The 25,725-nt window shown below is 32.9% G+C and overlaps 1 protein-coding gene across 6 annotated transcripts in view; it reads left to right on the top strand.

The window, feature by feature from the left end:
• CELF2 (CUGBP Elav-like family member 2) overlaps positions 1–25,725 on the top strand; it is a 974,186-nt gene that overhangs the window by 253,943 nt on the left and 694,518 nt on the right. For all 6 annotated transcript variants that reach the window (XM_052000334.1, XM_052000335.1, XM_052000330.1 and 3 more), the window contains one exon: positions 24,636–24,719. The gene's annotated coding sequence lies outside the window, so the exon portion shown is untranslated. The remainder of the gene's footprint in view (positions 1–24,635; positions 24,720–25,725) is intronic.

Raw genomic sequence — 25,725 nt, 5'->3', positions numbered from 1 at the left:
CAGATCTGAACTTAGGAAGATGAATCTTTCTGATTCCTAGGCTAGCCCAGCTGCCACTCACATGTAAATGAAAAATAATTCTAGAAGTCCTATGAAAGGTCAATGTGGAAGAAAGGGTTAGAAGAGATTAATAGGAGGTTAGACTGGATGGGAGGTTTCTGGAAAGTCATTCCCTCATTTTATTATCTTGGTTATGAAGGAAGGGTGTAATATCAGGGCTAGCTTTCTGGAGGTCCTCCAGACGGGCCTTGGTCTCAGCAGGATAGACACCACGAGGATAGTCAGGAATAAAGTTTTTATTGTCTCCTTCACAGTCGGTCTCCTTTACAGTCTGTGTCTGTCACAGTCTGACCCAATCTTGATCTTAGTAGGAGAGTGCAGGAGGTAGGAGAGCTACCAGGGGGATGATTAAAGATGGAATGTCTCATTTCCAGTCCTCTCAGCCCTTAAATACCTCAGTATGATTACATCATTACAGCACACTATGTATGTGTGAACTAGAGAACCATTACACCACCACACTAAGCACTAAGTATATGTATACTAAAGAACCATCATCTCATCAATTCCACTGAATTAACACCTTGTAGTAAGTATCCTTGTTTCAAGTATACTTCTCCAGAATTCTGGCCCTCTATAAAGGGGGATTAATAAGCTGATAAGAGAGGGAAACTACCTACCTCTAGAATCAACTCTGATGACTATCAATTTGTATTTTACAAATTACAACGTATACTGCTGTACCATTTTGTGGGAAAAGGAAGACATTGTGGTATAGTAGATTTGGGTGCTAGATTGGAGACTAAAGAGACCAGGGCTTAAATCCCACTTTTGATACTTACTATATGACTATGTACAAAAGGCTCTCAAAACCTATTTCCTCATCCAGAAGATGTAGTTACAATAGGATTGGAAATGTTGATATATTTAACACCTTTTGCAAAATTTAAAACACTTTATTAATAGGTATTATTAACACTTTACATTTTGAGAAAAGATAAGGTTGCTTACATTTTGCTAGAGTGTGATTAAATAGTTCAAAATCTGAGTCATGGGAAAAGAAAGAGAGAGAAAGATAAAGAGAAAAATAGAGAGGTAGAGACAGAGACAAAGAGACACAGAAATACAGAGACAGAAAGACACACATAAAGACAGAGACACAGAGAGACAAACAGAGAGAGAGAGAAAGAAAGAAGGAGGGAGGAGGGAGAAAGAAGGAGAGAGAAAGGAGGAGGGAGGAGAGAAAGAGAGGGGGTGGGGAGAAGAAGGAGAGAGAAAGTACCAGAAGGGACTTGAGAGGCCTTTTAATTTTAAAGGTCAGGAAGCTGAGGCCCAGGGAGATCAAATCCACTGACCAAGTTGACAAGGATAATAAATACTAGATGTGGTATTTGAACCAAGATCCTTTTATTCCAAAGCCCATGTCATGTCCTATATATTCATAGTATGTATGGGGCTACTGGTTTGCTGTGAATCCTTGAATAATATTTAGCATCTCTTTGTCTACTTTCTCTATACAAAATATCTCCTCCTTGCCTTACCTTGAAGTGTCTTATTATGTATCTACGAGTTAGAATTGTGAAATTCCTTAGAGAGAGGTAGAATAAAAACACAAAGAAGCATAAATTATCAAGAGAAGAAAAACTCTCCAAGGCTTAAACACTTATTATAAAATTAATGACATGGCACAGGTTAGACTTGTTTCATGTCAGTCACTACCTATACAAATTTAGGCAGATTTTTGCTCTTCCCAATGCATGGGTGAGTCTAGATGTAATTTCAGCAATAAATATAAATCTTACAACAGAATCTTTCTCTTATTGAATGGTAAAGAACCTAACCAACTGTCTAGCCAACATTATTTCCATGGTTTTGAGAGAAATGTGAATAATTTTAGCTACATTCAAATGAAAAACAATCTAAAATTGATTTACCCATATTGTGAAATGCATATAGTCATAAATATCCTTGTTGTGCTTTAAAGATTTCTCTATAAACAAACAAATTGTGTGATCTCCAACTTAAGGCAGTCAGTAAAGCAAGTATTTATTAAATGCTTCCAATGGGGCAGGTACTGTGCTAAGAAATAAAGTTCTAGTGGTTGATTGGTTTCCTACCCATAGTTTTACTTACTGTAAAAACCCAGCTTTATCTCTAATATTAACTTAATTATGTTTTAATCAAACAACATAATAGCCAAGTTGAAGAAATTTGGAGTATTTACCATTAAAAAATACAATTAGGAGATCCCTTTAAATCCTTTAAAAGCATCTCATCAATAATCTTCTTATCCTGCTGGAGGCAGTCATCTTCAAGTACAGCTGTCCTCTAAAGACCACTACTATATGGGAAATTCCATAAGGGTAGAAATTGTTATTTTTTAATCTAAATGTTATATGTAGCATAATTTAAAGCATAGTACAAAATTAGTGAATCATTTTTTATCATTGATTGGGATGTACAAAAGAATGTCATGTGGAAGTTGCCTCACAGGATTAAGTAATAATAACAGTAGAATTTGTTAAGAGGCAAATTTAGGTTGATGTAAAGGGGAGAGGTCTCTAATAATTAGAGCTGTTCTAATATTAGAACAAGCTTCTTTGGCAAAGAAGGAGCTTACCATCATCAGGCTTTTTTTGAGTGAGAGACTAGGATTCCTTTAAGTAAAATATTGTAAAGACCATTCTTATTTGAATATGCAGGTCTGGACTAAATAATCTTGTCATTCTGAGATTGCATGATGAATAGATGACTGAATTACAATAATAAAAACAGTAAAAACAAAAAAAAAGCAAAAAAAAAAAAAAAACCCTGATATTTGTGCTTTAAAGTTTACACATATAGGTAATTTCAATCATATCACATGGTTAGATAGGTATTATCATCTCTATTTTATTGTTAAAGAAACTGAAAATGAGAAAAAAAAATAAAACAAGATTAAAGTCATATAGTCATAGGCAGGAATTGAGCTAAGGTTTTTCTGACAACTTGGTCCAAAACTTCACCTCCATTCTGTTTCTACCTAAGAATTAAAGTGTTACTTTAAAAAAGGGTCCAAGTTGATGAGTCCAGATCATCTAAGTCAGGGATCCTTAAACTTTTTTGATTTGTGATCCTTCTGGGCTCCAAAAACTTTTTCCAGTTGTGATCCTTTTTTACCAGAAAAAATTTTTGCGTTATTCACAGTATATGGTATATAAAATGTATATACAAGTCAAACATTTACTGATAATGAATCATAATTTCATGACCTCCACATTGTTACATGACCCTATATGGGGTCAAGACCCACAGTTAAAGAATTTTGATCTAGGTATTCATTGCCTGACATGTATAAATTAGATCAACTGGCATATTTGATCTGACCAGTTCAGCTGTAGTCATATAGATAATCAGTATTTGTATAGTTAATATGATTAAAGATGTGTCCCAAGAGAGTTTGCATTTGCAGTTCCCGTATGCTCCATTGCTTCATTGCAAAATATAAGCCTTGCTTTGTAAGAAATCTTTTACTTAGGGTAGAATTATGAAGTTGTATTTTCACATTTCCATGGCTGAAATATTAATGTTATTACTCCATTATTGCCAGCATAATTATTATAAGTATTATTCCAATAAATTATCTTTTGGTGAAGAGGTTAAGTGAGTATGGAGTGGAATACAAATTTTGACTAAGAGTATAACACATGAAGATGGGAGTTGTATTGTTCCTAATTATACATTAGCCATCAGAATTAAGGAGCTCTACCAGCTGGATATGGTCCTATGATCTACATGAGCTTCAAGAAGATAAAAAAGTGCCATCTAGGAAAAAAAAAATTACATGATACACCTTGCATTTTTCTATGCTCAGCAATTAAATGAAATTCACACCAATTGAGATCAAAGATGCCTGGAGGCTGACATAAGAGAAGAAGGTTATATATACCCTGGCTAAAAATCTTGACAGGACTACAATCATTTCTGCACAAGCAGTACAGGAGGGATGGTAGATATGCCACTTTTAAGGGATTTTTTTTACTATGGTTGAAAATAAAATATATTTTCCAAAGTATAAAATAAGTTAGAACCATTAATTTTATATTCCTATCATAATGCTTAATACTTTCCCTTTACATTTGCATTTACCTTTATAATTTCATCAACGTGAGTCTATTACAGATGAAATCTTCCATATCTTCTAATCCTGTGCTATTTATTCCATGTCTCTCCACAAATCCCCAAAGAAGATCTGACCAATTTATTAAAGATCATCTCCTGATTCTTTTGATATCTCAGGAGTATCATTGACTATCAATCTTGATATACAATGGATATATATCCTTTTCCCAGTTATAAATATCATTAATACTGTCTTTTAACATTGCTTCTCCAATCTAAATAACTACTAGTAAAATGTTGCCATTTGCTTATGCACACAAGACTTTCCATTGCTGCTTTTTATTTAATTTACACTCCTTGGAGATGTTAATATTCCATGCTTTGCAGACAAATGGTATCTTGAAGTATATTGATATTAAAGAATTATAGCATTTTATTAAAAAAGAGAACCCCAGAGATTGTCTAGTCCAAACATTACCAATATGGAAACATCCTCACAACACAGCAACAAATGGTCTCTTACCCCAACTTGAGAAAGTTTTTTGTGGTAGGGAATCCACTGTCTGTATAGTGCCTATTCCACTTTGAGGCACTGCTAAGGATATTTTTCCCAATATCAAACCTACCTCTGCATAGCATAGTGCCTAGTACATAGTAGGTACTTTTTTATTGACTGACTTCTCTGCTCACGATATTGCATCTGGAGCTTGTTAGAAAAAAATTTTCAATTCCCCTCTCATATGACAAGTCTTCAAATATTAAAAAGTAACTATCATTTCCAAATGTCTTCTCTAGGTTAAAGCACTTTTAACCATTCAATTCTTGTTTGGTATGCTTTCAATGAGAGCTTCTTAAATTTTTTCAACTCCCAACCCCTTTTTGCCCAAGAAATTTTTCTGCAACCCTGTCTCAAAGTTGAGTCAAGGTGTTTCTAGCAGCATTCATGCATCCATAGTGCAAAGTATGCATAGTGTGTGTTCAGAACCAAGACTGCAGTGAAGTTGAATGATGCAACATGGGCAAGCACTGCCAGAAATGCTCAGATTCAAACTTTTTACTGTTGTGAAAAGGTTTTGCCACCTTTCTCATGACCCTATACGGGGTCATAACCCACAATTTTAAGAAGCTTTGCTTTAAATGCTCACTACATAATCACCCTCATCTATAAACATTTATGTTGCTTTTAATCACTTAAAATAGAATGTAATGCTTATTGAGATATTATACATAAAGGTATTTGTAAGCCTTCAAGCATTGTACAAATGGCACTCTAGATATGGTCTGATCATTGCACAGTAGCACCATTTTGTCCTATATTCAATTCAATCCAACAAATATTTATTAAGCCCTTAGTGTGCCTCCTCTGGACACTGTAAATTTCTTTATGCATCCTGATTGCATTAGCTTTTTATTCATTTCATTTATTGTATTATCTGATTAGCTTATATTAATCCAATGTTTTTCTTTTTAAAATAGATTTCATTGACCTATTTGCTTATACATCTCCTTGATATCCTACTGTATTCATCCCCATTTCTCATACTAGAGAACCATAACTTGTTACAAAGGGGTGTGTGTGTGTGTGTGTGTGTGTGTGTGTGTGTGAGAGAGAGAGAGAGAGAGAGAGAGAGACAGAGACAGAGACAGAGACAGAGAGAAGAGAGAGACAGAGAGACAGAGACAAAGATGAGAGAGAATGAAAGGGAAAAAAAACACATTAAAAGTGATAAATGTTTCAGGAAAATATGATGTTACATACAGTATTCCACACTTGTGTACCCCAACCTAAGGAAAGGATCAAAAGGAAACAAAGTCTCACACTTCTTAGAGGTCAAACTTGTTCTTTAGAATTTCATAACTTTCCATTTCCATCTTATGTTATCATTCCTTTTTCCACTTACATTGCTATATTCTTTGAAAGTATATTGTTTTCCTAGTTCAGCTTAATTAATTTTGCATCGGTTCATGTAAATATTTCCATTCTTTACATTTTTCTCTGTATTCAACATATTCATTGTTTGTTACAGCATAAATTCCACTATATTCAATTCATTGTTTAGCTATATTCTCCAATTAAGGGGAATCCATTTTGTTTCTAGTTCTTCAGTCTCATAAAAATGCTGCTATAAATATTGGGTTTCTAGATCTTTTTCAAAGGAGTTGGTATCTGGCCACAATCTCTAAATTCCTCTACTCATAAATTTATTTTAGAGTTTGGAACCTCTCAGTACTGCATCATTTCACTGTTACAATTCATCCCGTTGTTGATTGACTCTTTATGACCCTTTTTGGGTTTTTCTTGACAAAGATACTGAAGTGCTGTGCCACTTCCTTCTCCAGCTCATTTTAAAGAGAGGGAAACTGAGGCAAATGGGATTAAGTGAATTGCCCAAGATCACACAGCTATTAAGTGTTTGAGGAAAAAAATTGAACTCATCTTCCTGACTCTAGGCCACACTCTACCCACTGTGCCACCTAGTTGTCCCCATTCTGTTATTATGCAGTTCTCTTAGGTATTTTCTACCTATAACATCTATCTATAACATATACATATTGATAGATTAAATCCATGGATTGCATTTCTAGGCAATATACATTTTTCATTCAGTTGATTTTTTCTACTTAATCTGTTTCAAACTGCTGTAGAGGCTTGGTAATATTTTGAGGTTCTGATAAAATTAATAGTTATGCCAGGAAATAAGAACATTTAGAGAAATATCATCAATTAGCACTCCTCTTTTGGTTTGGACATTATATAGGATGGCTTTAATGATTTGGGCAGATTTGGTAGGTGAATATAAACTATTTATACAGAAAAAAAGCAAGAAACAAATAAGTAGGAGTTTATTATTTACATTACAAAAGGATTCTTTACATAAGTTTCACTAAATTTTCCATTAGATATAACAGCTCTATGCATCTAGTCAGATCCCTGACTCTTTTGGACAGAAACTAGAGGCAGAAAAACTTAAGTTAATGTTTTAGGACCCTCAACTAAAGCAAAGGCAAGCCTGGATGAAACTAAATCATCTCTGAAACTGAAGCATGAATCAACAAAGGAAAGAGATCAAATTTCCCAAAAAAAATTTTAATAGTTTTCAGGAACACAAACATTGTACATAGCCAGTACATCAAAAGCCTGAAACCGTAGATAATGGGAAAGATAAAATAGAAAAGATAAAGATTCTCCCTTAGTAGCTTTTCAATTTGACAGAAAATTTTTCCCAGCCCCATGCAGTCCTCCAGAGTTTTCCAGAAGTCTAACCTCAAGCACATGGAGGATCAGATTGAATATGTACTAATCAATTTTAAATCCTGGTTCTTTATCATCAGTATCACTGCACTCCTCTATTATCAGTAAAGTCAAAATTGTCCAGCTCAGGAAAAATTACTCTTTTTCCACACGAAAAATCTTGTAAAATAACCATACTATCAAGCCCCATTTACTGCGCTATCTTAGTAACTGAATAAACAGGAAAAAAAACAACTGTGTCACACTCCCTTTTATCATTTAACCCAATACTATTTGAAATTAGACAAAAGGATATTAGAAATAGATCATTATGATTCTTCTCTGTATAACAAACCACTTAATAACTTTTTCCCCCTAAGAGTCTAGCAATAGAAGAATCAAAACTTGAATTCTAAAGTTGACTCTACTTCTAACTTGTCCCATAACCTTCAGTTTCCTCACCTATATATTGGGCCTATTAAAGTCTTTCCTTTCATGAGAGTCTTGTTATAAAAATTAGATGCCTTTAAATTATTTAATTAATACTTTCAAAGCTCAAGTCAGACATCCTTTCCCAATTCTCCTAGCTGTTACTGATTCCTCATTAAATTAACTTGCATTTATCTATATGTTTATGGAATTTAATCATTTATCATGCATTATGTGTATATATGTATATTTACTATATCTTAGGTATGTAAATTCTACTTATGTTGTTATTATTTTGTATATTTATATGTGTATACATCGTATATTTTTAAAATGCTATCTTCCTTGCATTGTTTTATGGTTTGTTTGGGATTTTTTTGCATTCTTAGCACCTAACACAATACTGCAAATATTAAAAATGGTGCTTAATAAATGTTTAAAGATTGGTAGCTATCCTCTGAAAGCAGATGATTTCACTTTCAGCAGCTTTAAGTCTTGAGAAATGTTTCCTGATGAGCAGGTCTAGCTTTGCTATTTTGCAGCTTCTACTCCTTTCTTGCTTTTTCTTCTGTGGTGAAATAGACCGAATCGAAGTCCTTTTTTACATGACAATTTTTCAAATACTTGAAGATAATGATCACGTCCTTCCCTTTTCACTTCCAATCTTTTCCAAACCAAACATCCCCAGTTCCTCCAAAATAATTTTCATATTACATGGATTCAAGGCCTTTTTATACTTCTCTGGATACCCTCCAATGTGTCAACATCTTTCTTAAGCCATTGTGACAAAAATTGAATATAATCTTGCAGAGGAGGTTTAAAGAGTGCAAAATCTCTATACCCAGAAGCTCAAAACAGGCTAGGATTAAACTCCACTTTGGGGGTTCTATATCATACCACTGATTTATATTGAGCAAATAGTGTGATAAAATCCCTGTACTTTTTTTTTTTTAACAACTACTGTCTAATCACACTTCTTGCATCTTACACTTTTAGGGTTGATAATTTATTCCCAATTATGCAACTTTCCAGTTATACCCATTGAATTCCATCTTCTTAAATATAGTTTAGTGCTCTGGTCTATTGAGATGTTTGCAACTTGACTGTCATCCAACATATTAGCTATCAATCCAAATTTTATGTCATTTGCAAATTTATTAAGCATGCCAATGTCTTTAACTACCCTACTAATAAAATTTAGAAAAAACGGCCAAGAACAGAATCCCGTACTCCTTCATTGAAGTCAATTCGTGCCATGCTGATGTTGGATCATTAACAATTACTCTTGAATCCAGCCATCCAACTAGTTATGAATATATCTGATTGTATCATGTCTTTCTATATTTTCTATAAGAATAGTGTGAGATAATTTATCAAACAGTTTACTAAAATCTAGGTAAAATATAACCATATTATTTCCCTTATTTACCATCTTAATAGTTCTATCAAAAAGGGAAATGAACTTAGACAAGACTTGTTCTTCTAATTATTTTTTTACATTTAATTTTAATTTTATTTTTCTCAATTACATGTAATCAAAAATTGACATTTTTTTTAATTTTGAGTTTCAAATTCTCTTCTTCCTCTCCTTGCTAAGGCAAGCAATTTACTAATTATTATATATGTGAAGTCATGCAGAACATTTAATGACCTGTTCTTGATACAGTTATTCTTATTCTTTATAATCACTGTTCTACTTGCTGTTTGCCAATATTTCTTTAATAATCCATATTAAAAATTTCCCAAGAACAGAAATTAAAATCATTATAGAACTTATTGGCATGGCTTTTATGAGGATTTTTCTTTCCTCTAATTATGAGACCTTTCTAATTTTCAGTGATCTTTCAAATGTCATTGATAATATCTCAGCCATAATTTCCTACTTCTTGCTAGGTTAGGCTTTCCCAAACTCTTTAGATCATTATTAATGCAATCATTTGTGAAAATAACTATGTTTTGTGAGATTGTTGCTATGGGTTTTTTTCTTCTCCCCCCAATCCAAAATTTTTGCCTAAACACCTTAGTCATGCCCAACATTGCTAATCAATACAAGTGAAATGCTTTTATAATTTAATAGAGTGGGTAAAGCCCAGATGTCTAACAGGTAAGGATAAATCATTTTGGCCTGTGAATCACAGTTTTATCAGAGACTCAGTGGGATCATAATGTATTCTTTCAATCTGCTCCAAAGGTAGTAGCAGGAAGCTATTTTATAGATTTCTTGGTAATCTGAGCTGATGTTATACCTGTTACAGGACTTTTCCAATAAAATAGAAACACAGCAGGATAAAAAAGATACAAATAGTGTTTTTATTCTAGTCAATAAAAGCATGACTCTGTAGTAATGGAAAATTTGTTCATGAATTGTGAAGTATCAGGAGCTCAGTTGGTGTGGTATTAAAATAATTTGTGTCCTGTCATTGGAACATTTTTTAACGTGCTGGCACGCACCTTTAATTTCTTAGAACCTCTGTGTGTTTTTCTCTCCTTTTGGGGGCAAAGAGGGAAAAAGGGCAGTCACCAAAATGAATAAAACTTATTAAGGAAAAAAAGTATCTTAGTCAACTATAGATATCTAATCAGAACAGCTGTTTGAATGGCTTTTTAAACCATATTATAAGGTATTTTATCCAGGAAGAAATTTTTCAGCCTATTATCTTAAAAAAACAGTTTATATTTAATTCTTGCCATTTGAGTAAATGGAAATGAAACATTTTTATGCAAAAAAAAATGCATTCCAAATGTGGATTCATTATTCTTCAGTGTTTCCAAAGTTACACATTGACCTACATAAAGTGAAATTCAGAAAGGGGTAAAGTGAACTCTGAAGAGTCAAGAATCTGAAAGCTGTACTTAGAGGAAGCTGCTTGATGTAGCTCTTGCACTCTGGTAGAGTGATACAAAAATAATAATAGCAATGCTAGTAATATCTGACATGTATATAGCACTTTAAATATAGCAAAGCCCTTTACATGCATTATATATTTAATAACTGTCATTTATATAATGATTTAAAAGCTGTTTCTTTGCATTATAGACTCAAATACAGTACTAAATGCAGAGCTCTTTGCAAACCTTAAAGCAATATCTAAATGTTAGTTGATATTATTATTATTGTTGTTGTTGTTGTTGTTATTTAGATGGAAGGGATGTCACAGATCATTTAATCTTATGTTCCCCTCATTTAACTAATAAAGGAGCAAAGGCACATAGGTAAGCTGATAGATGTGATTCCTAGGTGATGTGATTCTAAATCTAGCACTCTTTCTATGGAGTCACACACACTCTCTCTCTTCTAGTTGATTTTTTCTCACAACTCAAGTGAACTGGCACATTATTTTGATGCTATCACCAGAAGGATCAAAAGGTGACTATTTGTAAAAATGGCAACACCACAGTCTTCCCCACCTCAGCAGATATGCATATGATATAAACTAATAGTAATTTCTCTATTGATATTCAGATGTTATGGACCTGAAAAAATATCCATTTTATTGAAATCTACCATTTATACTTTCACTAATAAGAAATTAAAGAATAATAAATAATAATAGAAAGCAAAAGAAAAGATTTCTTTTTTTATTGAAGATACACTGCCATTTTAGTGATACTACAACTATCTACTACCACAATTAATTACAACTTTTCCCCCTCATGCTTGATCTGGGGAGAAAAATACAACCTTTGGCACTCAGAGAGCACACTAATGAAAGTTTGATGTGAAAAAAGTGCCTCCTAAATAAATGCCTTCCCTACCATGCCAATCCAGTCTTTCTTAACTTCACAGGACTTTTAATAAAGCCATCAGAGAGTTGTATTTGAGAAGTGGGTACTATATTTTTCCCAAAAAGAATCAATAGCACACTGGTAAATTTGTGGCAAGGATAGATAAATTCTTCTGTGTGTTGCCCTTCTGTTGACTTGTCCAGGCACGAAGTGTAAGTCTTCTCACCAATCATTTTTATATGATGAGAATGCTTTTGGTACCTAGAAGCATAGATCATGAAGATGCCCTCATAAAACTGTACTGCATTTTGGAGTGTTAATCAATACCACATATCCTATTCCCTCTCAGTGACTAAAACTGTTCATTTAAAAACTTCCCCCCTCCCTTTTCCGTGGCCTTTTTTCCTTTCCTCTTTTTCATCTGGCCCCTTACTTTAGGTACTTAGAGAATAATGATTCTGCATTCAGGTATAGCAATGCCCAGGGAATAAAATTACTTCAAAAGTCTCCGCTCTACAAGCTGATAGTGTTTGCAGTGTTTTTGGGCAGTGGAAATAATGTCATCCTGCTTCAGAGTGTTTACACAATTAACACACTGTTGAATATACAAACAGGAGTGGAGTGTAGTCAACATGCCACTGCAAACACATTCAGTACCACACATGGATAGAACAGCTCCTTGCTCAAGGGCAGAGTTTTGCTCAGCTCATTAGATAAAGAAATCTCGCCATTGGTTAAATAGTTTGAGATTTTTCTAACACTTTTTTTTTTCTGTATGAGATGGATTTAGAAAGCTGAGTGAGCTCTCATAAATCTAAGCACCTATACCATGTTTTTTAGTTCCCTCATACCTATGGATATTTGGATAAGTCAATGAATTCATGATTTCATTGTTTATAGAGCTAACTTCCTTCTAGAAAGAATACAACCCATTCATGTCTTTTTACCATGTGTAGTCACACATCACCCTGAAGAATTATCAAAAATGAATTATTAAAATATTTTAAAATTATCCCACACATATCCAGTAGAGCAATTACCATTATACTCTTAAGGCTTGTTTTATTTTGTTTTCTCTCTCAGCTTTTTAGAGGCTTATAGCTATTTCGTAGCTTTTATGAAGCTAAAAATAATCTTATGATCTTTTTCGGGTAAGGTCTCAAACATAAGTCCAGAGAGTCTTAATAAATCCAATGACTTGTCTAATATCAAACAGGTATTAAATCTGAGCCAAAATTTTCCCCAGGAGTTTTCATTATTATTCTATTTTACCAAAACTATCTATAGATATTTGTTAAAAAGCTATTATAGGCCAGATATTATGCTACTTATTCTGGTTTTACTTGAACTGATTATTACATACCACTAGCTGATTCAGAACTTCTTTAGAAATTTCTGTTCACTTTATATCCCCTGATTGCTATATTAGATAGATCCTATGGTTTTTATTTTTACCTGTTCTTCCCCCTTCTATAAACTCTTTTAATCGAATAGGCTAACTTGCTACCTCAACAGAATGAAATTTTTATAACATGTAAAACTTATATTCCTAGAGATTCTTTTATCTCATAGAAGGGTAGTAGAGTGAAACATACTTATGTCAACTGCCTCAGTTCAAGTCCCACTTTTGATACATACTGGCCACCTAGCTATCAGGAAGTCATTTAGTCCTCAATTTGAAAAATAGTTGCCCATCTTATTGTCAGAAGGAATATCATCTACACACAAAGAAGTTACAGATCTAGACTATTTTAAAAATCTAAAACAGTTAGTTGGAATAACTGGAAATTAGTATGGCAGAAATTAGGCATGGACCCACACTTAACACTGTATACCAAGATAAGATCAAAATGGGTCCATGATTTAGGCATAAAGAACGAGATCATAAATAAATTAGAGGAACATAGGATAGTTTATCTCTCAGACTTGTGGAAGAGGAAGAAATTTGTGACCAAAGATGAACTAGAGACCATTATTGATCACAAAATAGCAAATTTTGATTACATCAAATTAAAAAGCCTCTGTACAAACAAAACCAATGCAAACAAAATTAGAAGGGAAGCAATAAACTGGGAAAACATCTTCACAGTTAAAGGTTCTGATAAAGGCCTCATTTCCAAAATACATAGAGAATTGACTCTAATTTATAAGAAATCAAGCCATTCTCCAATTGATAAATGGTCAAAGGATATGTACAGACAATTTTCAGATGATGAAATTGAAACTATTATCACTCATATGAAAGAGAGTTCCAAATCACTATTGATTAGAGAATTGCAAATTAAGACAACTCTGAGATACCACTACACACCTGTCAGATTGGCTAAGATGACAGGAAAAAATAATGATGAACGTTGGAGGGAATGCAAGAAAACTGGGACACCAATGCATTGTTGGTGGAGTTGTGAATGAATCCAATGATTCTGGAGAGCAATCTGGAATTATGTCCAAAAAGTTATCAAACTGTGCATATCCTTTAGTCCAGCAGTATTACTACTAGGCTTATACCCCCAAAGAGATACTAAAGAAGGGAAAGGGACCTGTATGTGCCAAAATGTTTGTGGCTAGAAACTGGAAAATGAATGGATGCTCATCAATTGGAGAATGGTTGGGTAAATTGTGGTATATGAATGTTATGGAATATTATTGTTCTGTAAGAAATGACCAGAGGCTTGGAGAGACTTACACGAACTGATGCTAAGTGAAATGAGCAGAACCAGGAGATCATTTTATACTTCAACAACGATACTGTATGAAGATGTATTCTGATGGAAGTGGATTTTTTTTGACAAAGAGACCTAATTCAGTTTCAATTGATCAATGATGGACAGAAGCAGCTACAACCAAATAAAGAACACTGGGGAATTAATGTAAACTGTTTGCATTTTTGTTTTTCTTCCTGGGTTATTTCTACCTTCTGAATCCAATTCTCCCTGTGCAACAAGAGAACTGTTCGGTTCTGCACACACATGTTGTATCTAGGATATACTGTGACATATTTAACATTCATAGGACTGCTTGTCATATAGGGGAGGGAGTGGAGGGAGAGAGGGGAAAAAATGGAACAGAAGTGAGTGCAAGGGATGATGTAAAAAATTACCCTGGCATGGGTTCTGTCAATAAAAAGTTATTATAATAAAAAAAAAGAAAAGAAAAAAATAAAGAAAGAAAAAATCTAAAACAGTTACCCCAAAAGTTTCTAGTATATTCATGAATTACTCAAAACTTTCTTGTGGCTAATCCTTTAAAAAATGAGCAAAGTGATAGTATAAGCCTATGTCTTAAAGAAGAAACATCACTGCATCACTAGCTAATGAGTGCCCTGATGCTTTAGGCTGTATCCAAACATATAGAAATGAGTTTGAGAAAAAATAGCAACACTTAAATTCAGTCAAATAATTGTTATTTTAAAAATATTTTATTTCAAAAACTATCATGTAACATACTTGCCAAAAATTTATGGTTAACTGAATTCTAACCTCTTATTTGTAGTTTTGATTTTCAAAATAAAGTATGTATAGGTATATTCATGGATAGATTAAATTGTGAAAGAAGTAGTTTGTTTTCTAGCTCTACATCCTATCTCCAATCCATTTGAACTTTTGATTACATTCTTTTACTTCTTAGATACAGTACTTTTATAGTACCCATTATCTTCTATTGTGGCACTCTTTCTGTATCTGTACCATTAGAGAATGATGACAATACTTGGACAACAACAATAGTAATATCTAACAAATTATGTCATTTTAATGTTTGTAAATTATTTTACAAATGTTATTTTCTTTTATCCTCACAATAATCTTGGGAAGTAGGTGCTGCTATCATTATTATTATTATTTACAGATGAGGAAACTGAGATAGACAGAGGTTAAAATATTTACCCAATATCATATTGCTACTAAGTGTCTGAGTCAGGTTTTGAATTTAGGACTTCTTGATTCTGAGTCCATTGTTCTATCTCCCCTCAAGGGAGGGGATTAAACTCAAGGGCCTCTTCTAACTAGAAATTGATAAACTCTTTCATTTTCAGACAAGAAAACTAGTATTCAGAATGAGTGTGACTTGCCAGTCATACAGTTAGTAATGAACAAGCAAGTACTAAAACACAAATATTTTGACTCTTCTTCAAAAGAAACATCCTTTTGAAGACTACATTCATCTATTTGACTCCTCAGTGGTATAGGAGGTAAGATAGGAGGAAATGAAAAATGACAGTGATTCATGGGAAGGATGGAGGATCTGAAGACCTCAATCAATTCAATTTGAAACATTTATTAAGCAGCTACCTGCTATAATGTAATGATTTCAATTGAACAAGCAATAATTAAATGTCTATTTATGCAAAGCACTGTTAAATATTAAAGTTATAAACATAAAAAAACATACAATTCTTGTCATTAAGGGGTTTATACTCTAACTAGAGCTATACCAAGAAGACAAATAAATATGTGTCAAGGAAGCATGTTGTTCTTCAATTGTTTCAGTCATGGCCAACTCTCCATCACCCCGTTTGGGATTTTCTTGGAAAAGATAATGGAGTGACTTGCTATTTCCTTTATCAGCTTATTTTATAGATGGGGAAACTGAGGTAAGCAAGGGTAAGTGGTTTTCCAAGGATCACATAGTGTCTAAAGTCAGATTCTAACTCAGGAATATGTCTGCCTGACTTCAGGCATGAACACTCTATCCAATGTACCACTTGCCCTAACGAAAGCTATAATAAGGATCAAAAAAGAGACCAGATAAAGCACTGAAAGATAAAAAACTTAAAAAGGGAACACTTAATTTGAGGGAGGGGAAAGAGAATAATAGAAAGCTTCAAAAAAAACCAACATCACTTCAGTTATTCCTTGAAAGAAGAGAAAAATTTTAATGACAGAAAAACTAGAAGGAAAATATTCCAGCAAGTACAGGACAAGAAAGTTATTGAACAAGATCATATTCTTATCATTCTGTCTCTAGTCCTTTCAACAGTTATTTTTGGTAGAATATCTCACTGATAAAGTATGATCTTTGCTATTATGCATATTATATTGGGCTAGCAGTCAGAAACACCTGGCTGTAGAATTTAGAATATGATCGTTGAAATGAGGAAGTAAGGCAAAGTGTATATAGGATATTGAGCTAACCTGTATTTATTTAAGCCTCATCTCAAATAATTCCTAATTATATGACTCTAGTTATGTCTCTTAATCTCATTGTCTGTCAGTTGATTCCTTGGTAAAATGAGGGGATTGGATTCATTGACCTCTTCAGTGTACTACTAAATCAGTGTATTCCTTCATTTTCAGAGGAAATTCGTGCTCAGAGAGCCTGAGACTTGGAAAACTTTCTATCTTTAAGGCCAACCTAGATCCACTATACTTACCATTATATAATTATAAATTTGCACAATGAAATTTCCCAACAGAAACACTAAATATGTACTTAATTCATGTTAGTTAATACTTCAGTTAATTTAATGTTTGAAAAAATACCAAAACAGATACCCTACTTTGCTCAGAGATGATCAATATCTGCATTTTAGTTTTTATTTTTTTCAAAGGACATCTAATTTTCTATTAAAACTGCTCATGTTAGCTAATCTGTATGTAGTGATGAAAAATGCTTCCTACCTCAGCTTCATATTTTAGAGAAATCCCAAACTGAATCTTTATGGAATTTTGAAGTAGATTGAGGACTGTCTTTAAAATAGAACTAGTTTAAATATTAATCCTTTGTTTGTTCATACTTAATGTATTTTAGTCATGTTAATCTACACAGAAATATCACTTGGATTTAACATTGAACTTAACAAGAATCTATACACAACCATCAAATATTTAGGGGCTGTTTAGGAAAAGTAATTGGTAAAATCCAAAGCTACTATTTGTTCTGTTTGATTAATGTTTACCAGGTGGAAGTTTTAAAACAAAATAATACATCAGTGCTCAACACTGACTAGTGCTCCTTCTCTTTATCAATATATTATCTGCTCCTTATCCTTTTTGTAATCATCTTCTAAGATGAAATACAATAATATTTTTAATCAAATTTTAATTTTTGAAATTATTTGAATTTTCTTTGATAAGACCTGGCTGCCTAATCTTCCATTTAAGCAACCATTCTCATATCCATATCCACTTCTTAACTCTCATTTGATTTTTCTGTCAAGGGTCCCCAAGTTTTGGGAGGAATAAAAAAAAAATAGAAGTGAAGAATAAAAATGGAAATGAAGTAAAAATCAGAGCACCAATCTCTGTTCTGCTACTTATTTGAACTTATTCAAAATCTTACTTAAATTCTGAATTTCAGCTTTCTCAGCTATAATACAGGAAGTAATTATTCCCTTGGCTTTTGGGAAGATAAAATAAAATAATGTATTTAATAGATTCATAATAGATTATATTAAAAAATTTTATAAAAATATATGTTTAAAAATTGTCATTTTATAATTTACAAAATAAACTAAGAATTCCCCTAATGAAAAATTTTCTAGAAATGCCAACTATTCCCTGATTTGTGGTCATATTGGCAGTGGTGCTTGTTAACATTATTAACTGAAATCTGGCTTTCAACTTAATAAGATCATATACATTAGCACACATTCTAACGGATCCACTGCAAATCCACATAATTATAACTGCATTGAAAAGTATCACTAATCCAAACATTCTGGAGAGCAATTTGGAACTATGCCCAAAGGGTTATCAAACTGTGCTACCCTTTGATCCAGCAGTATTTCTATTCTTGGCTTATTTTGCAATGAGATCTTAAAGGAGGAAAAGGGACTCACATGTGCAAAAATGTTTGTGGCAGCCCTTTTTATATTGGCAAGAAACTGGAAACTGAATGGCTGTCTACCAGTTGGAGAATGGCTGAATAAATTATGGCATATGAGTGTTATGGAATATTATTGCTCTATAAGAAAATATCAGCAGGATGATTTCAGGAAGGCCTCAAGAGACTTACATGAACTAGTGTTAAGTGAAATGAGCAGAACCAGAAGATGATTGTATACAGCAACAAGAAGATTATATGATGATCAATTCAGATGGATGTGGCTCTTTTCAACAATGAGATGATTCAGACCAGTTCAGTTAATTATCTTGTGATGAAGAGAATCATCTACACCCAGAGAGAGGAGTATGGGAACATAGCGTTTTCACTCTTTTTTGTTGTTGTTTGCTTGCATTTTATTTTCTTTCTCATTTTTTTGGATTTGATTTCTTGTGCAGCAAGATAATTGAACAAATATGTATGCACATATTGGATTTAACATATATTTTTACCATGTTTAACATATATTGGATTACTTGCTATCTAGGGGAGGAGGTGGGGAGAAGGGGGGAAATTGGAACACAAGGTTTTGCAAGGGTTAATGTTGAAAAATTATCCATGCATGTCTTTTGAAAATTAAAAAGATTTAATAAACAAATGGGGAAAAAAGAAATGCTTAATTTTCTAAGAGGCGGGGAAAAATAAGTGTCACTAAAAATTATTTTATTATGATTCATCTTTTGATGACTTCTTATCTTTGAATGACTTCTCCTGAATATGTCTCCACCCATTCTACTCTTTAACAATTCCCAAATTTCTCCATATACACACTTTCAAAACCTGATCTTACCTCTTGTCTTTAAAAATCCAGACTATTCAATAGGAGCTCAAATGTCATAGAAGGAACTTCAGAAGAAGTCATCTTGTTAAACACCCATATTTAATAGATGAACAAACTAACATCTAGAGCAACTATTTGTTCATTTTGATTCATATAAAGGAGAGAGATAAGATTTAGGATCACTGATTAAGGTTTCTTATCCCTTTACAAACTGTCTCAGTTCCCCTCTTTACCCTCATTTTTTTCTCTATCATGTTATATTGATTTATCTCCCACTTTTCTATCTCAGAGAAAGAGAATGAGGATATCTTAGCCAAAAGAAACAGTAAGAAAAAGTAAAATGATTAAGTATAAAAATGTAAATAATAAGTAAAAGTGGATGGAATCCCATTGTATATCAAGAAGGTAAACTTGGGTAAGAAAATTCAAGAATCAGAAAGAGAAACATTGAAGTGATCATATGGGAGAAGATTCATAGGGAGAAAGAAACAATGTTGTCATCTAAGTATGCATGGATTTAGGAAACAGATCAAAAATCTGGTACAGAAGCATGCTACAGTAATGATGAAGGGTTTCAATTATCCAGACATCTGCTGGAGTTCTTGAAGTCTACCAAAAGCAGAACACTGAACATCTCTTTTCTTTCCTTTACTGAAAATGTCATCCTTCAAAAAGAAAAGGAAAAAGGGGAAATATTTTTCAGAAAAAAGTCTAATCAAGCAGGAGCAACTTACTTGCTAGAATAAATATTGTGAGAGCCTTTTGAATAATAGACTCCTCTCTCAGTGTTTATGGTAGAGATAGAAGTTTGACATAATTCAGCATACATCCTAGAATGAAGAGATCAGATTCCAATGGGCTCAAGGTAAAGACACAAAGAAGAATAAGGATCATGTGGACAAAAACTATGAAAAGATAGCCAGCTAAGGAGGAATAGGAAACCCTCAAGAATAAAATCCTATACATGGAAAGGATTATTTTTTAAAAAAGCAAGACTTTGATGAGAAAACCTATATGGCAGCAGAGAACTTACTAACTTGTATTTTTGAAAGCTATAGATAGAAGATGGAAACAAAGAAGGAACAGAGAATGAATACAAAAACAGATAATATGAAAAAAGCACTAAATTCCCGGGTGAGTTGAGGATTTCAAAGAAAGTGAAGGATAACAAATTTTTGTTTTGTTTGTTTTATTAACTACTTAAAGTGAGAGGGGAATCAAAGAAAGCTTTTGTAAGACCATTGGTTGGAATAGTTGGGATAGGAGAGAGAGATGGGATTTCTAATTTAACTTTTATCTTAAGGATAGTGATGTTTGAAAGGAGAAGACAAAATGATTAATAGAGAGTTGATACCCCAAATCAGTAGGAGTTAGTAAAGAACATTGCCTTCAATAAATTCAAGTCATGAGACCTTGGTATATGATTGCTGAACTACTTTCAATGATATTTGAATGATAAAGAAAAGCAGGAAAAGTCCTAAAAGACTGGAGAGACACTAATGTTCCAGTTTCAAATAGGAAAGGGGGTAAGCTCAAAAATAAAATTGGCCAATGAACTTGATGTCAATTCCTGGAGAGAATGTAGAATATACTATCAAGGATATGGTTAATTGATATCTAGAAAAGGGGATTTATCTCCAAAGAAAACTAATATGATTACGTTTTAGAGTAATAATTTCCCTTTGAGGCAAGGTTACTAAGTAGCTAGTTCATTAGAATTCTGTATATAGTTTATCTCAGGCTATTCCTGTGGATAAAATGGGGAGATGTGGATTACATAATAATACAATTGTATAGATTTGCAACTGGTTATATGGCAGTTGGCAATACTTTGTGGGGGGGGGAAGATACAAAGATTTTAGTGACCACACAAACTTATTTATGAGTCAACAATGTGATATAGTAGTTAAGCAAGCTAAGGTAACATTAAGTTTTGGTAAGAGGAATTAGGAAGGGATAGCCCCACTGTATTCTTCCTTTAGAGGAAAAGAATCATACTATAAGTATTCTATCCTAGGTACAACATCAAGAGGGTAATAGGCTCTGAATACCTGACATTTGAGGACTGATTGAATGAAGTATGTTTAACTTGGAAAAGAGAAAGTAATGCAATTTGGGTAGGAAGTGAACATAGTTGCATGTTTTCGAACATTCAAAAGGCTGTCATATGAAAGAAAATTTGTTCTTGTTTTGGATGACTATAGATAAAGAAATAGAAACAATTTGCAAAGAGGAAATTTAGGTTTGGCAAATGAAAAAACAAAAAACAAAATTCCAAAACTGAAATAGGTCACCTCAGGAATTAATGAGTTCTTCCCCACTAAAGATCTTAGAACAAAGTCTGAATGATAATTTTCTGGTATGTAGTAGAAAGGACCCTATTATCATATTTTATATATAGGTGAGACCTCAGCTGCCTGCTGAGGTCCTTTTCAACTTAGAATTTCTGTGGTTTTATGAAAAAAATACCTCTTATTACTTCCAAAGTTGATATTTTTGTCTGATCAGGCTTATTCTTAACTATACTAAGACCTTTTTCTCTCAATTACTTGTCTCTCAAGTCATTCTCTGCTTCCTTCATTGTTTTTTAACTACCAAATGTACAATATTCTGTCTGTTCTATAGTCTTTTGTCTTCTTTTTCTTCATTCTTTCTTTAGACAATCTTACCTTCTCCCAAAGTTTCAAATATTATCTCTATATTTTAACTTCTCTGCTGAGTTCTAGTATCATATTTACAACTCCTAACTGGACATTTTCTCCTAATTATCTCATATGCTTCTTAGACCTCCATACCTTCAAACCATTCCTCATGATATTGACAGTAAATGAGTTTCCACCTAATCTCCAAAAACAAAAAGTATCTTAAAACATATAAACCTCAGTCTACTTAAGGAGGAAGGCATAGATATGCAGATAACTTAACATGCAAACAACCATGTGCCATCCTAGACAAAAAAGGGAATTTCAGGACAAAGGAATGAATTAAAAGCAGCACTACTTCTGAAATCTGAAAACTATTTTAAAAGTATGAAGGGACATTCAAAGAATCTGTTACTTTAGCAATGTGGAAGTTTTATATATGGAAACTTACCCCACTTATGGCAGAAGAAGAATTTATGGGCTGTTTGTAACTAAGTAAATAAGTCAGAGGGAAACACATGAAGAAGTCATTTGACAAAAGTTCTTGCAGTTGGTGTTAGAATCAGAATTTAAACATGGATCTTCTTGGCTCTGACCATTACCCTTTATTAATATGCCAATAAAAGAAACAGATTGAGATAGAGACAGACAGACAGAAACATTTCATATTATTATTCCATATTATTTATTTAAAAGAATTCATATTTTCTTTTGTAATCCTACATATTCCAAAATATTTCTTCCCTGAGGATTTGATTTCACCAAATAACCAAAAGGGTCCATAGTTGCATGCATGCCTGGCATGTGCATGGACACACACACACACACACACACACACACACACATATACACACACATATATTAAGAACTGTTTCAGATAGCTTCTAACAATATTTTTCCCCTGGTTGTTAGGATGGTAATGTATAAGATGGCAGGAAAATTAGCTAGAATGTTTGAAATTTTAAATCTAAAGACTTTTAGAAACTTATCTCGTATTCAACAAGTATTGAACAATGCAAAAGATATAATCTATGTCCAAAAGGCTATAAATTCATGTATATCCTTTGACTTTACAATACCACTCCTAGGCATGAATACCAAAGGAGATTTTTTGAAAAGAGGAAAAGACCTATATATACAAAAAAATATTTGTAGTAACTCTTTTCAAGGCAAAAAACTGGAAATTGAGGGGATGCCCATCAATTGGAGAATGGCTGAATAAATTGTGACATATGCTTTTCATGAAATATTATTATTTTATGGAAAATGATGACCAGAATGCACTTAGAAAAAAAACCTGGAAAGTCTTTCATGAACTCAAGCAAAGTGAAATGTACTGTATACAAAATAATAGCAATGTTCTGGGATGACCAGCTGTAAATAACTTCCCTGTTTTTAGGAGTACAATGATCCATGACTATCTGAAGGATTTAAGAAAAAAAAATCCTATCCATACTCAGAGAAGAACTGATTGTGTCTGAATACAGATTGAATCATATTCTCTTTGTATGTCTCTTGGTCTCTGTCTCTGTCTCTGTCTCTCTGTCTCTCTCTTTCTCTTTGTGTGTATGTGTCTGTGTCTATCTCATTTTTTAAACTTTATTTTTCTGGGTTTTTTTATTATTAGAAATGGAAGATCTGTGTTTTCTTTAACAACAAGACTTTTATGAAAATGTTATGCCTAAATTCACATGTGTTTTTTTTACATCTTCCATATAGTATTCTTTTTGTATCAATGTTATAACTTAATGGTTTTACCTCATCATATAATACATGTAGAGCAAATCTGATAAGGGACTCTTAGAATGTGAATCTTGATTTCTTCCATGGCTCCCAAAATTTGGTTTGAGTTTTGTGTGTGCAAAAAAAAAAAAAACTTGTGAAGGAAAATCTGGTCTCAGATTATCACACGTGGTTATCACTGGGACTGGGGGATTAGGGAGACAATCTGAAACTCAAAAAAATTTAAAAATCAAATATAAAGAAAATTATTTTAAATGTAACTAGGGAAAATAGTAAATAAATAAGAGGAAAAGAAAAAATTAAAAAGAATCAATGAATCAACAAAAACTTCATTGAGTATCTACTTTGTGAAAGTTGTCAAGGAGAATAAAGACCATGGTGTATACATGTTAGACTTTTAACCATGGGTATCACTTCAGTGTCTTCATCTACAAAATGATGTAGCTAAATTGATGATTTCCCAATAACTTTAAAATGATTTGAGATGCTATATCAATTTTATTCAGACCAACTCATAGTTAAAGCAGTCATGTCAGAACTGACCAGAAAAGAAAACTGGCCTTGGAATCATTCATTCCACTCTAGATATTTAATCCTGGTCAAGCAATTTAACTTTTATAGTCTCAGGCAACTTCTCAGCATTTCTAAGAAAGTATGAGTAGTAGGAATTGCTCACACTACGGCTAAAGAGATATTATTCTAATGTGATGGTAAGGGTTTGGCTTTTTTAGAAAACAAAATGGTTGGGTAAGCTGATTTTTCAAATGTATTAGGAATGTTACTTGGTGTAATTATGATAATAATTTATTTTATAGTACTTACAATTGTTTTCTTCTCAACAGCCTTAGGTAAATAGTATATGAGCTTCATCTATATATTATGTTAGGAAATTGAGTCTTAGTAACATTAGATAATTCATCTGGGAAGACACAAATAATAAATATTGGAAGCAGATCTTGGGCTGAAAGATTTTCCTCTGTAATATCATTTGAATTGTGAAGGTGTTGATTTAATGTGTGCTTGTCCAAAAATCATCACTTGCAGTGGGTAATTCTATAGCTAAGTCAAATCATTCTTTAGATTTGACCTAGTGACTGTATCAGTTGGTGTCACTTATCCGAAATGGAGAATTTCATGTAAACTCTGCTTGCATTTTCAGAAAACTGAAAGGACTGTAATTTTCAACTTAGGCCTGCGAACTAAAAACAAGCATCACCACTTAGAGTGGCTGTTATCTTTCTTGGTGAGTACAGATTTCCTTTTAACTTTCCTCTATTTTGATTTTAAAATACTGCTTTCCATTGGAGAACTGAAGTATATGTTTGATTGAACTAATGTAGAATCTATTATTCTTAGGTTATAGATTATTAGAGCCAGCTGACTAGAGTGTCAAATTTTTATTTTCCAAGAATATTTTTTCCATGTAACTAAGATACCAGTTTTCATTACTTTACAAAATTATCTCTGAAAGAAATAATGGTAACTAAAGCAGCAACTATTTACATTCTTATATAGCCTTCCTTAGCTCAATGCAAGTTAGACTACTTCCCCAGGGTGATAAATAGCATAAAGGAATATTCAGAAGCTCAGACTGAAATGAAGTAGTTATTAAGTAACATACAAGAACAATACAGGACTATACAGGTGAAAGATAAAGAATACTTTATCTATTTCTTATTTACTTCATGTAAAATATACCCACTGTTGATGGTTTTCATTGACTTTTACTTGTCTTCTGTAGAAGAAAACTGATTTTGCAAAATTGAATGATTTTTTTTTTAAATGCATCCTATCTACCATTTGTTTGTTATTGTTTAGTTGGTAAATCATGTCCAACTCTTTGTGACTCTATTTGAGATTTCCTTGGAAAAGATACTGGAATGGTTGGATTGCCACTTCTTTTTCAGCTCATTTTATAGATAAAGAAACTGAAACACACTATTAAATTATTTGACCAGGGTCATATAGTTCATGAGATCATAAGCTGAATTTGAATTTAGGACCTCCTAACTCCAGGAGGCCAATACTCTATTCCCTGCAACACATAGCTGTCCATCTGTTCTACTATACTTGGACCTAAAAAAAGAACTGAGAAAATAAATCTGCCTCCCCTCTTTGAATTGATAGGAAACCACAGGTGCAAAATATTGTGTATATTTTTAAACAAAATTGAAGCTTTTCTGAGTTGCTTTTTTAATTAAAAAATCTGTTGACTATTCAAAATATAGAGACAAATGTATTCAGAAATA

This window comes from Antechinus flavipes, chromosome 5, assembly GCF_016432865.1.
Source record: "Antechinus flavipes isolate AdamAnt ecotype Samford, QLD, Australia chromosome 5, AdamAnt_v2, whole genome shotgun sequence".
In the NCBI taxonomy this organism is placed as follows: Eukaryota; Metazoa; Chordata; class Mammalia; order Dasyuromorphia; family Dasyuridae; genus Antechinus; species Antechinus flavipes.
This window is presented reverse-complemented; position numbering and strand designations above follow the sequence as displayed.